Source organism: Nyctereutes procyonoides, unplaced genomic scaffold (assembly GCF_905146905.1).
Source record: "Nyctereutes procyonoides isolate TBG_1078 unplaced genomic scaffold, NYPRO_anot_genome, whole genome shotgun sequence".
Lineage (NCBI taxonomy): Eukaryota > Metazoa > Chordata > Mammalia > Carnivora > Canidae > Nyctereutes > Nyctereutes procyonoides.
The window spans coordinates 18147824-18165027 of record NW_026575117.1 but is presented as its reverse complement, the minus strand read 5'-3'; the positions used below and the strand labels follow the sequence as shown (position 1 = coordinate 18165027).

At 39.1% G+C, this 17204-nt stretch overlaps 1 long non-coding RNA gene across 1 annotated transcript; it reads left to right on the top strand.

The window, feature by feature from the left end:
* Positions 1-82: 82 nt before the first annotated feature.
* LOC129515195 (uncharacterized) lies at positions 83-6587 on the top strand. The gene is made up of 3 exons (XR_008665535.1): positions 83-264; positions 1443-1493; positions 6490-6587. It is a non-coding gene; the product is annotated as an uncharacterized LOC129515195 (long non-coding RNA).
* Positions 6588-17204: the final 10617 nt, after the last annotated feature.

The window sequence follows — 17204 nt, the reverse complement described above, 5'->3', positions numbered from 1 at the left end:
CGCGCACGCGCACGGACACGCCCCTCGCCCCTCGCCCCTCGCCCCTCGCCCCTCGCCGCGCGCACGCGGCCAGCGACAGGTGCGCGCGCACCTGCAAGGAAGCCGCGTCCTGCTGTCGCCGACCCACCTGGGCTCTCGGCTCGTCCCTTTGGAAGGGATGGAGCCTCGCGGATTTGCAGAGCCCTAGGGTCACCTGACCAGCCACCTGAGACCCACTAAGTGGCCTCCAGGTCTTAGTGATCAGATGAGCGCCCCTTTACAAGGGTGAGGATGCTTGGGGGGCGGGGGGTACTTTGCTGGGGGGGGAGCAGCGTTGGTGTATTCGCAGAGTGGGGAAGACCTAGCCCGGGCGAGATCAGCCCCAGTCTCCTGTATCTCTCAGCTGCTGTTTGACCTTGGCCAAGATACGTCGTCACAGCATTAATCGGCTCCTGGAGAAAAGGGGTTAGCATGAGAGTAAGATGAAAGAAAGCGTCTAGCAAGTCATCAGAATAACAAAAATGTTGGGTCTTCCACTTCATTTCCTGAGATGATGACTTTTCCCAACCTGGCCCTTTCTCCCTGCCAGCCTCCAAGCGGTGTGTTTAAATGGCTCTGTTCACAGACCCTAAGGAAACACTTAGGAAACAGACTCCGACCTGTCAGAATTTGAACACTTTCGAATTACTTGATTTTATTTTTTTTTTATTGGCACTCAAATGGCCATGCTGGAATCAATTAAATAAATTCAATATATTGAGCCCTTTACACCTTAAACCTTAAACACTAAACATACGGGGCCCGTATTTTTTTTTTTTTTATTCCCTTTACTAGAGCAGAAGCGGGGGCGGGGGAGAAGGCAACTTCTTTATTGCCATAACCCAAATCTTGACATGCTTTCAAAGGGATCCATTTTTATTATGTGCACTATAGAGGAATATAGAAGGGTGTGGTTCACTTCTTATACTGTCTATAACCGTTTTGCAAATGAATCTGAAAAACTGTGTCTATTCTGCAAGTGATCCTATCTCTGTGGTATTTTCCTGGATCTCACTGCATAAACAAATACTATAAAGAAGTCACTACTCTCTGATCTCCCACACTGTCTACTCTATTGATGATTCTGTCAGAGCACCCAGTACCACTTGACAGCCCTTATTTACTTGCCTGCCTCTTTCTGCAAAACTAAAAGGCAGTAGACCAGTGTTGTCATATCCTAGTGTCTACCATGTTGTTTGGCACATTATTGGCTCCTAGGAAATGTTAAATTAATAAATGGATAGATGAGTTCAGCAAACTCAAGATTTGATGGATAAGAGAGTCAATAATAGTTCCCTCACGTGATACTTAATTTCATTTCATACACAAACAATGATTGTTTTAGTCCAATCAGGCTGCTATAAGAGAATACCATAGACTGAGGGGTGGGGGGCTTATAAATAACAGAAACTTCTTTCTCATAGTTGCAGAGGCAAGGAAATCCAAGGTCAGGATGCCAGCAGATTCGTCGTCTGGTAAGAGGCTGCCTTCTGGTTCATAGACCTGTCTTCATATTGCATACTCACATAATGGAAGAAAAAGGGAGCTCTCTGGAGTCCTTTTTTATGAGGTTCTATCACCTTCTAGAGGCCTTGTTCCTAATACCATCATCTTGGGGTCAGGATTTCAACATATGAAGGGGAGGTGGGGTGACCACAAAATATTCAGTCTATTACAATGACCAGATAGTCTCTTAGGATAAATTTGAAGGTAGTGATTTGAGGGTAGTGATTCTTAAACTCAGTGTAATGAGACATTAGTAATTTGTTGCTTATAACAAAGAAATGTGCCGATCATTTATTTTTTATTTAAATCTTATGCAATTACCTTACTAGTATTAATTCAGTAATGTTGGTGCCAAAACACAATAAAAGGTGAGATTAGTACTAGAGCTGAAAACCTACAAACTTAACTAGAAAAAAATTGGAAGATCGGTCTTCTTTGTCTTGGGTGAAAGCTGACCACGTCGCCAGTCATCAGTGCCTGAAGAATTCGTAACAATTCTTAGTTTGAATTCTCCTCATAGAGTAAATGTCTAGCAATCAGGAGAAAGTGGTACATCTTTTGATCTTTTTTAAAGATTTTGTTTATTTGAGAGAGAAAGCACAGCTGGAAGGAGGGACAGAGGGAGAGGGAGAAGCAGGCTCCCCGTTGAGCAGGGAGCCGGACATGGGCTCCATCCCAGGACCCCGGGATTATGACCTGAGCCAAAGGCAGACGCTTAACCAACTGAGCCACTCAGGCCACCTCCCTAATGGTATATCTTTTTGGTTGAAAACCATGGATGAGAGATCATTACCTTAGAGTTTTGCCACTATGCCCACTGTTAACTATACCTGCCTGATAAAATCCTTTCCATTAATGTCCAAGTACAGTTATATTCTGATACCTTTTCCAGATGACTAAATCTCCAGGTTTTAAACTAAGAAGGGCATGTTTAAATAGGTATTTTGGAAATGCAGCTTGAACTTTTTAATGATAATTTTGGAGGTACCATAAATCACTTACAGTATTTATCCATCTTAGTTTGTAATGGGTAGAATCTAGGATTAGAAGTAAATGTTTCAAATGCAAAAGGGTGGGGGCTAATTGTTAACTCACGAACAGGTAATCTAAGGGCTTCAGAGTATGACTCTTATTGCCACCAAGGCCAATGGCAAGAGTAATAAGCCATGGAAGTTCAAAATTTTCTGAGAGCCTTGCTAATTTTGAATTTAGGATTCCATTAATTCTATTTTTTCCCTAAAGTTTGTGGAAGATAAGGATGCAGAGCCATGAAACACTTCTGCTCAATCCTGAGAATAAACATGCAACCTGAACATATTCATAGCTTATTACCAAAGGAATTTGGCAGTGTTCAGAGGGCTTTGGCTTCTGTACCATTTCCCATGTTTACAGTCTTGCTGGATTATGTCTTGGGCTGATAAGATGCACACTGGAAATATTCTCAGCAATACCTGTGTAATTACCCCACTAATGTTGGTTCCATATCATCATCAATTTATCTCTGCTATTTTGTTTAATATCATGAGGCATTCTGATAATCCATCTTTAAAATTGTCTCTTCCTTAAATAATAGCAAAACACCTAAAAGTTTTTAATTTGTCCATTTTAGAGGTTACTGTAGAGGTTTAGGGATTCTGTTTTCAAAAGATTCTAAGGTCATGGGATAATTTACATATTATCACATCTTATACACATACACACACACACACGTATACATTAATGCTTGAAGATTAGGATTTTATGATGATGAAGAGCACATTATTTAAGCTTATCATTTTTGAAATGCAGAAAACACTGTATATATGCATATACATATATACAAATTTCTGTTATATGCATGTATGTATACCTTTTATCAGCTGGTAGATTTAGGTAACAGAAATTAGGTATCTGAACTAATTTAAGTCTGGGAGAGCCTTATATTTTAAGGGTAAATTTTAAATATTTGATAGCATAGCCCTCTTGACGGTTTTTAGTTATTTTTATTCAGGAACCATCAACAAACAGAATTAAATCAGACACATCCAGGAGAGTTTCAGGGGTGTGTGTTATGGTTCATTTCCTAACTGAGATAAGCAATGATTAGATTTTCCTTCTTTTGGTAAAGGAAAGACATCACTGGATTTAGTGTTATAGTCATGGGTAGCGCTGTGTCAGGGAAATGAGAGTATTTTATTGGAGGTTAGGCAACTGCCTGAGAAATGATGGGTGATTTTTATCAATGAAACAGTCTGAGTAGATTAGGGAACAGTTAGGTTTAGTGGAGACCCTAGAGCAGGTAACGGAAGCTTTCCCATGTTTTGCTGTGGTTTGTTACAGCTCTTAGGACAGGTACACTTTAGCAACTGCACCTAATAAAAGACTGAAATAAGTAATAAATTTCCAAAGAGTCTGTACTTTTAGTGCTTATTCAGACTTTTCATGAACAAAAAGAGAAAGAAATTTTGAATCTAGGATCCTGGGTACAAATATTCTGAGAGACTTCTTTCCACTTGAAAAGTATACAATCATAGAAAAATATTTTTTTAAAAGATTTTATTTATTTATTTACCAGAAAGAGAGCACAGGCAAAAGGAGCAGGAGAGGGAGAAGCAGGCTGCCTGCTGAGCAAGGAGATTGATGTAGGGCTCCATCCCAGGACCCTGGGATCATGACCTGGACACTCAACCAACTGAGCTACCCAGGCACCCCAGAAAAATATTTTTGTTAACACATTTTGTTTATATATAATTAACCTAAGAAGATGAACCTCATTTTGCATTGTCAATCTTTCCCTAACTTTTTTTTTTTTTATGATAGTCACACAGAGAGAGAGAGGCAGAGACACAGACACAGGCAGAGGGAGAAGCAGGCTCCATGCACTGGGAGCCAGACGTGGGATTCGATCCCGGGTCTCCAGGATCGCGCCCTGGGCCAAAGGCAGGCGCTAAACCGCTGTGCCACCCAGGGATCCCTTTTCCCTAACATTTACAAACGATAATTTCTCATAATAATTTTTTAGAACTTGAAGAATTCTGGAAAAACCTAATTATGTTTATTGTCCTTTCATGTGTAAAGGAGCAATTCTTTTTGTTTCCTAATGGCCATTTGGGGAGCCTTGATAAGAGTTTAGGTATTATTCTGAATCTGGGGCCTAAATTGAGAAAAAGAAAAATTAAAAATAGTTATTAAAGCAAACAAGAATTCTCTTAAGTATTTTTTTAATGTACCTTTTTTTAATATTTTATTTACTTATTTGAGAGAGAGAGAGAGAGAGAGAGCACAAACAGGGGCAGGAAGGGAAGAAGGAGAGGAAGAGGGAGAAGCTGACTCCCTCTGAGCAGGGAACCCATTGCTGTACTAGATCCCAGGATCCTGGGATCATGACCTGGGTGGAAGGCAGACACTTAATGGACTGAGCCACCCAGGTATCCAAGAATTTTCTAAGTAATTAAAGACAGGAAATATCTATAGGCAACATTGTAAAAACATACCAATAGACAACTATGGTGTTAGGAGCTGAATTTTTTCAAAAGTAAAGAGGAGTCTTTGCAGAATGGTTTAAGAATAGATGATAAAGCACTAAGAATTAACAAATATTTTGGTGATAAAAAGGAACATCTAGTAATTTGAGCACAGATTAACTGAATCTTCTTACAGATTATATTCTAACAGATTATATTCAAATTTATATTCTAACTTTACTCTTTTTGTACATTATTCACATAACTTATCAATATAAGATTTATAAATATACCTTTAGGGGTGCCTGGGTGGTTTAGTCAGTTAAATGTCTGCCTTCAGCTCAGGTTGTGATCCTGAGGTCCTGAGATTGAGCCCCAAGTTGGGCTCACTGCTCAGCAGGGAGCCTGCTTCTCCCTCTCCTCTTCTCTCATGCTCTCTCCTCACTATCTCTGTCTCTCTCTCTCTCTCAAATAAATAAATAAAATCTTAAGAAATAATAACAAATAAATAAATATATCCTTATGTATGTGTGTATTTAGGCACAAATGAATATATAAATATACAAATAATTAACATATTTGAAGGATTTTTAAAAGATTTTATTTATTTATTTAAGAGAGCTAGAGAGGGGAGGAGCAGAGGATGAGGGACAGCCTGATGTGAGGCTCGATCCAACGACCCTGAGACCATGACCTGAGCCAAAATCAAGAGTTGGACCCTTAACTGACTGAGCCACCCAGGTGCCCCAATATTTGAAATTTTTAACAGAAGCCTTAAAATATGTATGTTATTGTATATAGTACATATGTATATATATTTTAAGATATATATAGATATTTACTTCAAAGAAAAATGTAAAAAGAAAAGCTTCAAAACCAGACTGTGTTGCCCTGTTGAGAATGTCTAATGTATATTTAAAGTATTGGAAAGCCGGCATTTTTACTGGCTTTTTATTTCACTAGGACATACTGATTGTAATTGTAAAACAAAATTAGGAAATAGAGGGGCTGGTGGAAGCCAGAAGAGACAGAGAAGGGCCACTGGCAGGGGCACAGAACAATGAGCAGGTGCTTTGGGAGTAAGGCTGTAGGAGATGAAGGTCACTGGTCTCAATTCTGGGGTGGATGTCTGGCCAACCATCTGGTGTCCAAGGGGAGGCAGGATTTGAGAAGAGGGCCTCCCTAGGCCTCCAAACAAATCTCTAGCTTGCCCTCCCAATGGATATGCTTTCCAAATCCACACAGTCCCAGGAGGATTCACTTTCAGATGTGTAGTAACAATACAGGAAGCCTAAGACTATAGCACCTGTGATGGGCAAAATCCAGTGTGACCAGCAACATTTGTATGTGGCATCTTTGGAAGGGTCTTTGCTACCACTTTCAGGTTTGAGGTCATTTGGATGCACATCACCAATACAGTACGGCTTGGGCATTTCTCTGGCATCAAAGCAGTGGCCTACATCTTCAACACTTTCACTTGCATCTGCACCAGCTTGTTCCAGCAGAACCTCTTCTTCCCTAGGTTGTCTGACCAATAGATTGTGACAGAAGTGGTGCCGTGCAAGTTTTGAAGTTCAGACCTCAAGAGACTTCGAGTTTCCATCTTTACCACATGAGAACACTACCCTGACAGAGATCAAGATGTATACATAATATTAAATTTAACATCTTGATAAGCAGTAATACCTCTCTTTTTTTTAAAGATTTGTTTATTTTTTAGAGAGAGCAAGAGTGTGAGCAAATGGAGGGAGGGGTAGAGGGAGAGAGAATCGTGAAGCAGACTCCCTGCAGAGCCCCGATGCAATGCAGGGCTTTATCCCAGGACCCTAAGATGATGACCTGAGCCAAAATCAAGAATTGGCAGCTTAACTGACTGAGCCACCCAGGTGCCCCTAATAATACCTCTTTTAGTAAACAGAAAATTGTATCTATTGTTTGCCATACATTCTTGTATTTCTGTGTAATTATTGTCATCCAGTGTAGTCAACCTATCATATTATCACTCTTAACAAGAGTAACCATCTTCTTTTTATTTTTAAAGCCAGTCTTCTAATAATTCTGTAGTTCTAAATTAAGTCCATAGTAACCTGAGAGAGAAAACAACAGGCACTTAAAAAAATGCACAAGGATTTATGGCATTTTAAAAACTTTTATAAGATTATATGGGGATGGGGTGCATGAATGGCTCAGTTGGTTAAGCGTCCAACTCTTGATTTTGGCTCAGGTCATGATCTCAGGATCATGAGATTAAGCCCAAAGATTGAGCCCTACATTGGGCTTTGTACTGAGCATGGAGCCTGCTTAAGATTCTCTCTCTGCTTCTGATCTTCCCCCCAGCTTGTGCACACATATATACTTACATACATAAAAATAATCTTTATATAATTATATAAATTTTTAAAAAATTTTCCTAAATTTAAGTACAGTTGATGCACAAGGCTACATTAGTTTCAGGAAAGTAACCATCTTTTTTTGGTCTTCTGATGTTTTTCAGAAGACCAAAAAAAAAAAATCAATAATGGCTTAGCTATTTTTTTCTCCATAAGTGTGCATTTTATATCACAATTTTAAGGTAGTAAAAATAAGCACAGAGACATATGTAATATAACCCAGAGACATTTGTGTATTTTGTTAATCTATTGCCATTCTAAGAAATAAGAATAAAAGATTATGTTTAGTAGCCAACTTTTTAAATCTAATTTTTACTTAGATATTGCCCAGGCATCAAAAGATTAGTTAACAATTTGTCTAAATTCTTAAAATTAGTTAAGGATCTGGAATTTACAATTTTAGCTAACACATTAACTCCTTATTATTTGTAGTATTATAAAAATTTCATAAAATTTAACCTTTGAAAAGATACCGGTTATTGTCATTTCATTTAGGATATATATATACATATATATATATGTATATATATATTTTAAAGATTTTATTTATTCATGAGAGACAGAGAGAGAGAGAGAGAGAGAGAGAGAGAGACACAGGCAGAGGGAGAAGCAGGCTCCACGCAGGGAGCCTGACGCAGGACTCGATCCTGGGTCGCCAGGATCGCACCCTGGGCCGAAGACGGCGCTAAACTGCTAAGCCACCAGGGCTTCCAGGTAATATATATTTTATTTAAATGTATATATTCATATTTTTATATATTTACATATATGTATACAACTATATATGTAATTTTAGTCATGCTATAAAAATAATGATAATTTATTTAACTTATAAAACCAACATAAGAAATTTAAGAAGTTTAAATCATAAAAAATTTAACCATCTTCCTGTACAAAATATTGTGTTGACATTATTATTGTTTTAAGATTTTATTTATTTATTCATGAGAGACACAGAAAGAGAGAGAGGCAAAGACATAGGCAGAGGGAGAAGCAGGCTCCATCCAGGGAGCCCGATGTGGGACTCGATCCCAGGTCTCCAGGATCACACCCCAGGCTGACGGCGGCACTAAACAGCTAAGCCACCGGGGCTGCCCTGACATTATTTTTATACAGTAATTAAATGTAAAAACTCTGAATTATATCGAAAGCTCTTATTTTGAAACTAACTAAAGCTTTGTCATTTTATATTGTAACTATGTAACAAGGGCTATTCAGTAAATATGCTTTTCAGGGTTCACAAAATAAGCACCAAGAATTTGACAACTTTTTTCTTTTAGATGTTTTACTTTATCTGGACTAGCTATTTCTAGAATGAGCACGTTATAACTAAATGTTTCTGTTTGTTTATTTGTTTGATCCATCAGTTAATCTTTACATTTTCCAAGAGAGAGAAAAACAGAACAAAATGTTAAGGAGCCAGCTTCAGACAAATATGAAGGTGCTACTGTAAAATATAAGCCAACTTATATTTTCTATGCAAAGAGGGAGGAGAGAATTTGATACAGAAATACCCATTTTAACATGTACACACACAAAAGAAGTTTATTATAGTTAATTTAAGGATAACTTGGGCCCTTGACAGTTGTATTTAGGCATACAGTTGAAAAGCCAGCCTTGGGCACCTGGATGGCTCAATGGTTGAGCGTCTGCCTTTGGTTCAAGTCATGCTCCGGGGGTCCTGAGATCCAGTCCCACATCAGGCTCTGCACAGTGAGTCTCCTTCTCCCTCTGCTTGTGTGTCTCCCTCTCTCTGTGTGTGTCTCTCATGAATAAATAAATAAAATATTTTTTAAAAAGTCAGACTTTATTAATAATCTTCCAAGTATGGATATGAAGGAGGGTGGTGTTTCGTACCTTAAATAAAATATTCTTTTTTTTTTTTTTTGGTACACAAACAAGACAATTTCCTCATCAGGTTTTCTTCCTTTTCTTTTTTTTCCAAAGCACCTCCTAAATGAACAATCTTGTTCTTGTCAAAAGTAGCTAAAGTGACTAGTATAATTCCAAATTTTTCTGGTACAGTTAGAGAGAGAAGCATACGAGTTTATTGTTATAGTGTGAAAACATTAAAGAAGCAGTGTTTTGGCACGGAAGTGGCAATTTTCAATTGAGAAGACCCTGTGAGAACTGCAGTGTTCCCTTCTAAAGATGGTACTTGTGCAACCTCATATCTCTGGAAGTTGGCCAAAGGCTAACTGTCACTAAACACAGGTTCAACAAACCTTCTGCTTCCAAGCAGATGAAATTAAACAAAGCAGGGGCACAAAGACAAGACTAAGAAAGAAGTCTTCATATATAATCTTAAAAACGGAGACTCATGGCAAAATTGGTTTAAGGACCTGAACTTCTCTGCCCTTGAGACTGGCTCAAGAATAGACAGATCTTTGCCTGTCCTTTTCTATAGATTTGTCCCCTAATAGACAACTAGACAAACAGACCACAGGAGAAAATGTTAGAAGACTAGCAAACAGTTTCACTAAGGAGCAACACCAATCTGTCAGATAACAGAAGGATTCCAGGAGACTTAATTCCTAAGGAAAAAAACAAAATGAAACAAAAAGAAAAGAAACCCCAATGTGAAGGACTTCAACAGAATTCAATTAAGCATAAGCTTACCTACCCGCTCCAGGCATGAGAGCTTTAATCAGTAGGAGATATAGGAGATTTGGGATGTCCAAACTAGAGAGGCAAGAGTGCCAGTCTGTGGCAGTGAAAGCCTCAGCTGAATCTTGGTGGAAATTTGACTTCCATCGTGACCTTCAAACAGAGACTACCAGGAGCACAGTATAGGAAGAGGCAGTCCACTATGGGTCCTGAGCACCCCTGGGTGTTTCTCCTAAGTATGGCAGACTATAAGGTTTATCTGTCCATCGCTTGATCCTGAACAGTTGCAGCAGAAAGTCATGCAGGCGACTAAATGTGTCAAGGTAACTGCAACATGACTACTGCTCACGTTGCAGTAGGTGAGGGGAGCCAGTTTAATTGCATCATGCTATAATGTTTGCTGCTTGCTCACAGAGTGCCGGACCTTGGCCGTGGGTTCTTCTCCTGTAAAGCCACCCACGGAAGATGCGTGCTGGTGTCATTGGCCCTCCACATCTCCATTTGGGAACTGAGGCTCAGGAAACCAGTGCAAATATGCTGATATTCTGGCTACTGCTTTCAGTAATAGAGCCCTTCATCTCTGATCCATACATTTCATGAATAATGTTGTCATTATCCGTGAAACTGTTACAAATTAACTCATCAGTTTGCAAGTACAATAAAATATGACTCTTCTGGGTGCCTGGGTGTCTCAGTCGGTTAAGCACCTGCCTTCAGCTCAGGTCATATTCTCAGAGTGGGGATCGAGCAGGGAGTCTGCTTGCCCCTCTCCCTCTGCCTGCTGCTTCCCCTGCTTGTTCTCTCTGTCAAATAAATAAAATCTTTATTTTATTGTTTTTAATAAAATCTTTAAAAAAAGTGTATGACCCTTCACAGTTCTTGACTAGGACTGGGCAAATTTTTCTGTAAAGGACTGAATAGTAAATATCTTAGGGTTTATGGTCCACATATGGTCTCTGTCACATATTCTTCTTCATTTGTTTGTTTGTTTTGAAACAACCCTTTAATTTGCAAAAAACATTCTTACTGTCATAGGAAAGCAGGTGATAGATGGGATTTGACTGACTCTGGGTTTGCTGTCCATTGTTCTTGACATATTTATTAGTCAAAGTTGGACATCTTGACTGTTTGCTATAAGAAAGATCCTACATTATTTTTATCTGTGCAGTTTCTCTGTAACGGGGTGTTAAATAGGACTTATTTTAGGATTTGGAGTTCGTGTTAGGTAATTTGGGGGAGCATTTAAGGATGTGGAGCTTTGCCCTGTATTGGAGCCTATCAAGAAGCAAAGATAATTTTATGATTGGGTATCCTAATTTTCTCTAGAATAGAGATGGACAAACTTTTTCTGTAAATGGCCAGATGGAAAATATTTTAGGCTTTGCAGTCTACATATGGTCTCTCTCACATATTCTTCTTTGTTTTCCTTTAAAAAAAAAAAAAACCTTTTAACAATGTTAAAACCATTCTTAGTATAAGTATGTAAAAGAACAGCCAAGGCCCAGATTTTACTGCAGGTCTGTAGTTTGCCTTATCTTGAAGGTGGGAAGAAGGAAGTGAAGTTAAAGCTGTAACTGCAAAAGAGCAGCAGTCACTTATAGTGATCATATGGTGTATGTGTTCAAATGTGATTACTGAGTGGTCTTATTCTGTCTTAACTCATCACAGTCAGATGCATTTAATGTTGATGTTCTGTCAAATTATTTATATTGGACAGAAGAACATACCGGCCCAGCTGCTGGTGCCAGTCCAGGTCTTGGATACCAAAGGCAGCTTTTCCCAGGGTACCTGGGTGGCTCAGTTGGTTAAGCTTCTGCCCTTGACTCAGGTCATGTTCTTAGGGTCCTGAGACTGAGCCCCACATTGGGCTCCCAGCTCAGCGGGGAGTCTGCTTCTCCCTCTTCCTCTGCTCCTTCCCCCCTGCTCATGCGCACATGCTCTATCGCTCTCTCTCAAATAAATAATCTTTAAAAAAAAAAAAAAAAAAGAGGGACACCTCGGTTGCTCAGTGGTTAAGTGCCTGCCTTTGGCTCAGGACGTGATCCTGGAGTCCTGGGATCCAGGCCCTTATCAGGTTCCCTGTATGGAGCCTGCTTCTCCATCTATATATGTCTCTGCCTCTCTCTGTGTGTGTGTCTCTTATGAACAAATAAATAAAATTAAAAAAAAATTTCTTAGAAAAAAAAAAAGAGCTTTTCTCTTTGTCTGTGAATGGGTAGAGGGCTGAACTGACTTCCCTCACTGTTATTGTTCTGACTGCCCTCCTCAGATGCCCTCTTAGATACATGCTTTACAGCAAACAGTACAAGTCTTCATTCTATGTTTAGCCTTCATAGCACAGTGAAAAGTTGGAATTAGAATCGTGGTCAAATCCCCATTCTATCACTATAGGTGTAGCCTTGTTTGTGTTATTTATCTCTATTTTATTTTATTTTATTTTATTTTATTTTATTTTATTTTATTTTGTCTTTCCATTTTCAGCACTAATTACAGATAGAAGTATTTTGTGGTGATAGGCAGTGTAGCATGGTTATCGAGAGCCTGGGTTTTGGAATCAGACTACTTGGATTAAAAGCCCCATCTATCAACTGTATCACTTTAGACAAGTTACTTAATCTTTTGCTCTGGATTTTTCATATGTAAAATGGAGGTAAGAATGCACCTGCTTCATAGGGTTGCTAAGGAAGTTAAATGAAAAAATATCTAAAGTAGTTCCCAAGTAAGCTGTTGTTTGCTAAATGAGTTTTTATATATGAATTATTCAAATGCAGTATCTGACAAATTAATAAATATGAATTCTTTCCCTTTTTCAAAGTGCTTTTTGATGACCTCCTTGGTACCTGGCAAAGTGTTAAGTATATTGACTTCATTTTCCTTTAATGGAGAGAAAGGAAGAAAATGGTATCTTTTTTAGGCTCCAGTTGCCTTCATTCTAAGTCAGACCTACAGCACTGCTGAGAAATTCTCAATGATCCTTGGGACTTTCTCCTTTATCTCTTTTTTCATTTTTCCTTCCTTTTGCCACAGTTGACCATGTTAATTGGGCCTGCTACATCACAACTTCACAATTAATCCCTTTGTCAGGCACTTCTAATCCTACTTCTACTATCACCATGACCATTCATAGCAATTTGGTCCCTTAAAAGTTAGCATTATCTTTCTTCTTGTGAATCTAAAAATCTGTATGAGTTCCCATTTGCTCACATATGTCCTCTCTTGATATTATTCACTCTCTATTAACTCTTTTAAAAAAGAGTTTTTAAAAAATTATTCATTTGAGAGAGAGAGAGAGAGAGAGAAAGGAGCAGGGAGGGGCAGAGAGGGAGGCAGAGAGAGAGAATCTCAAACAGACTCCCCACTGAGCTCAGAGGCTGTAGGCTCCATCCCACAATCAGGAGATTCACCTGGGCAGCCCAGGTGGCTCAGGGGTTTAGCGCAGCCTTCATCCCAGGGTGTGATCCTGGAGACCGGGGATTGAGTCCCACATGGGGCTCCCTGCATGGAGCCTGCTTCTCCCTTGGCCTGTGTCTCTGCCTCTCTCTCTGTGTCTCTCATGAATCAATCAATCAATCAATCAAAAAGTTTTTAATAAATAAATACATACATAAGAAGGCCTAATAATAATAATAAAAAAGGAGATCATGACCTGAGCTGAAACCATGAGTCAGACACTCAACCAACAGAGCCAGCCAGGTGCCCTGACTCTGCCCTTTCTTTAGAAAACTTCTGCCTTCCATAAATCTATCAATATTCTCTTATGATGATTCCCAGAAAGGAAAAAGATATATTTCAAAGGAAAGAAAAGTGTTTCACTTGAAATTAGAACATGGATGTTTTAATCTGCTTTGTGCTTCCAGATAGTGTGATCTTTAGGAGGTCAGACAACTTCTCCAAGCCATAGTGTTCTCATCTTTTAAAATGAAAGGCCAGGGCATCTGGGTGGCTCATCTGCCTTCAGCTCAGGTAGTGATCCTGGGATAGGAGTCCCACATAGGGCTCCCTTTGGGGAGCCTGCTTCTCCGTCTGCTTATGTCTCTGCCTCTCTCTGTGTGTCTCTCATGAATGAATGAATGAATGAATGAATAAATAAATAAATAAATAAATAAATAAATAAATAAATAATTTTTTTTTAAAAATGAAAGGATGGGGTGCCTGGGTGGCGCAGTTGGTTAAGTGTCTGACTCTTGACTTTGGCTCAGATTGAGATCTCAGGATCCTGGGATTGAGCCCTGCATTGGGCTCTGTGCTCAGCATGGAGTCTGCTTCAGATTGTCTCTCCCTCTCTCTCTCTCTGTCCCTCCTGCTCATGCTCTCTCTCTCTTTAAAATAAACACATAAATATTGTTAAAAATTTTAAATGAAAGGACCGAATACTGTAAAATGGATTCTGAGTTGATTCATTGATTTCTATAATTGGTGATTGGCAATGTTCAGAAGTTTTCTAGAGAAAAGTAATTGAATACTCTTGAATGTAAACCTTTACTTTGGAGGAACCATAAAGACATAAGTAATTTTGAACAAAGAGCTAGTGAAAAGTTGAACAATGTTCTTATCTTTGATAAAAACAGTTGGATATTGTATTAGCGTTCTCCAAAGAAATAGAAAATATATGTTATAAGGAATCCGCTGATGGGATTATGGAGGCTGACAAGTCCAAAATATATACAGCTAATGTCCCAGATCAAATTCTGTCATGCAGGAAGATCCAGTGTTCCAGTATGAAAGCCATCAAGCAGGAGAACTCCCCTACTTGGGGAACAGTCAGCCTTTTGGTCTATTCAGGCCTTCAACTAATTGGATGAGGCCCACCCACATTATGAAGGGCAATCTGCTTTACTCAATCTACCAATATAAAATTTTTAAAACTTTATTTATTTATTTGTTTATTTATGCATTTATTTATTTGACAGACATTGAGAGAGAGAAAGAGAGAGAGAATAAGCAGGTGGAGCAGCAAGTAGAGCGAAAGGAAGAAGCAGGCTTGCTACTGTGCAGAGACTCCAATGTGGGCCTCGATCCCAGGACCCTGGGATCATGACCTGAGCTGAAGGCAGATGCTTAGCCAGCTGAGCTACCCAGGCATCCCTACCAATATAATTGTTGCTCTCATCCAGAAACACCCTCACAGAAACACTCAGAATGATGTTTGAATGAATATCTGGGCATCTCATACTCTAGCCCAAGGTGACACATAAAATAAACCATCACAACTTTTTTCAGAATTGAGTTAAGCTATGAAAATGCACACAGTATGTGTCTCCTAGCACAAATTGTACCTCTACTGATTATTGTTTCCAGATTCTCTAAGAAATATCAGAGATCTGTTGGAAATAAGGGCGAAAGAAGATGGTCTGATCTCTATCTGGTTGGTTACTGGTGAATGAATTTTTTTAATGAATTAAAAAAAAAAGAATGAAATACTGCATTTCCAACAGGAAGAAGCAGCAAAGCCAATTCAATCAAAACTTTCACAACAGCAAGAATATCTAAGGAATAGCCTTATAGCCTTTGCCAAACAAAGAAAATTAAGGATGGGGGGTTGGAGCAAGGCACATGACAAAAGAGGATTTGTTGGTTTGATTGCTCCTTCAATGCAGAGTTTGCAATATAGAAACAGAGAAACTACTCTGGCTTATTAACCAGCACATTAAAATAAAGAACATGGCTAAATTCCAAATCAAATTATATCAGAAGTATTTTAATAGGAAGTATGTAATATCTTTTGTCTTCTTCCCTACCACTTAGAACCCTCTTCCCCTTTCTTCCTCATCCTCCTCCCACATCCACCTCATCTAGCTAATTCCTATTCTTGTTAAAACCTTGAGTTGGAATTTACTTCCTCTGGTATACCTTCCCTAATCCTCAAATTCCATCTAGGTTGCTCTCTTACGTGTTCTCCTAGATTTCATGAATGCTAATACCATTTCTGTGTTAATCACTGTGGTGCTGGCATATGATAGGCACATAAAATGTATTGAGTGCCAGAAGAAGAGTTTAGCTCTCATCATTTAGTGACGAGAGACTGAACAGACAAGTGGACAATGGCCAGACTGTATATGACAACAGAACTCTGATTCCACGACTTCTGCTGCACCAAATCCAGGAAGCCAAACTACAACTTAGCAAACAAACAGCTCAAAACAATTGGGACTTGGTTAATGACTGCCAGTTTCCCTATTTTTGCCCCCACGTATGATTTAGGATTAACCAGAGAAAGCCAAATATGCTCCCCAACCCCATCACATAAGATATCCTGCTTCCATTTAGCCTGCCTCCAGCTTCCCCATGGCAACAGCCTCCCATCAGAGCACACCTGATGCTTCTTTTTTTTTTTCCCCCATGACAAAGGTCTTCCACTCCCATTTGCCTCTGAGTTTCTGCTACAGTGGTAAGTGCTGACTTCCTTCCTATAGCAAACTGTTAATAAATAGCCCCTGTTTGAGGGTGGCTGGGTGGTTCAGTCGGTTGGGCATCAGCCGTCAGTTTAGGTCATGATCCTAGGACATGGGATCAAGTCCTGCATCAGGCTCCCTACTCACCGGGGAGTCTATTTCTCCCTCTGCCCTTCCCCCCTATTCATGATCTCTCTCCCTCCCTCTCTCTCTCTCAAATAAATAAAAAATCTCTTAAAACAATGTTTTAAAAATAGCCTCTTTGTTCTCATTTGGATAGTTTTCATTTATTTTTACAGTGGGAAATTATTTTCTGAGCACAGACTGTTTTTCAGTATAATTATACTCTTTTTTTTTAAATAGTATTTTCATTTTATTCTATTTCTGGGGTTACTTTTATTTTATTTTATTTTTAAAGATTTATGTATTTATTTATGAGAGACATAGAGAGAGAGGCAGAGACATAGGCAGAGGGAGAAGCAGGCTCCTCAGAGGGAGCCCGACGATACAGGACTCCATCCCAGGACCCTAGGGGTCCTGAGTCAAAGGGAGATGCTCAACCACTGAGCCACCCAGGTGCCCCTGGGGTTACTTTTAAAGTTTATTCAGTTTTTAGTAATCTCTATACCCAATTTGGGGCTCAGACTCATAACCCAAGATTAAGAGTCACATGCTCTTCTGACTGAGCCAGCCTGGCATCTCAGGGTTACTTTTTAAAAATTAAATTATTTGGGAAAACAAAAAAAAAAAATGGCTCGGGGAAACATAGAAAATGCAATGAAATACATGAAGAGTCCATACTAAAATGAATTTACTTTATATTAAGGCAAGTAAGTACAAAGGCATAA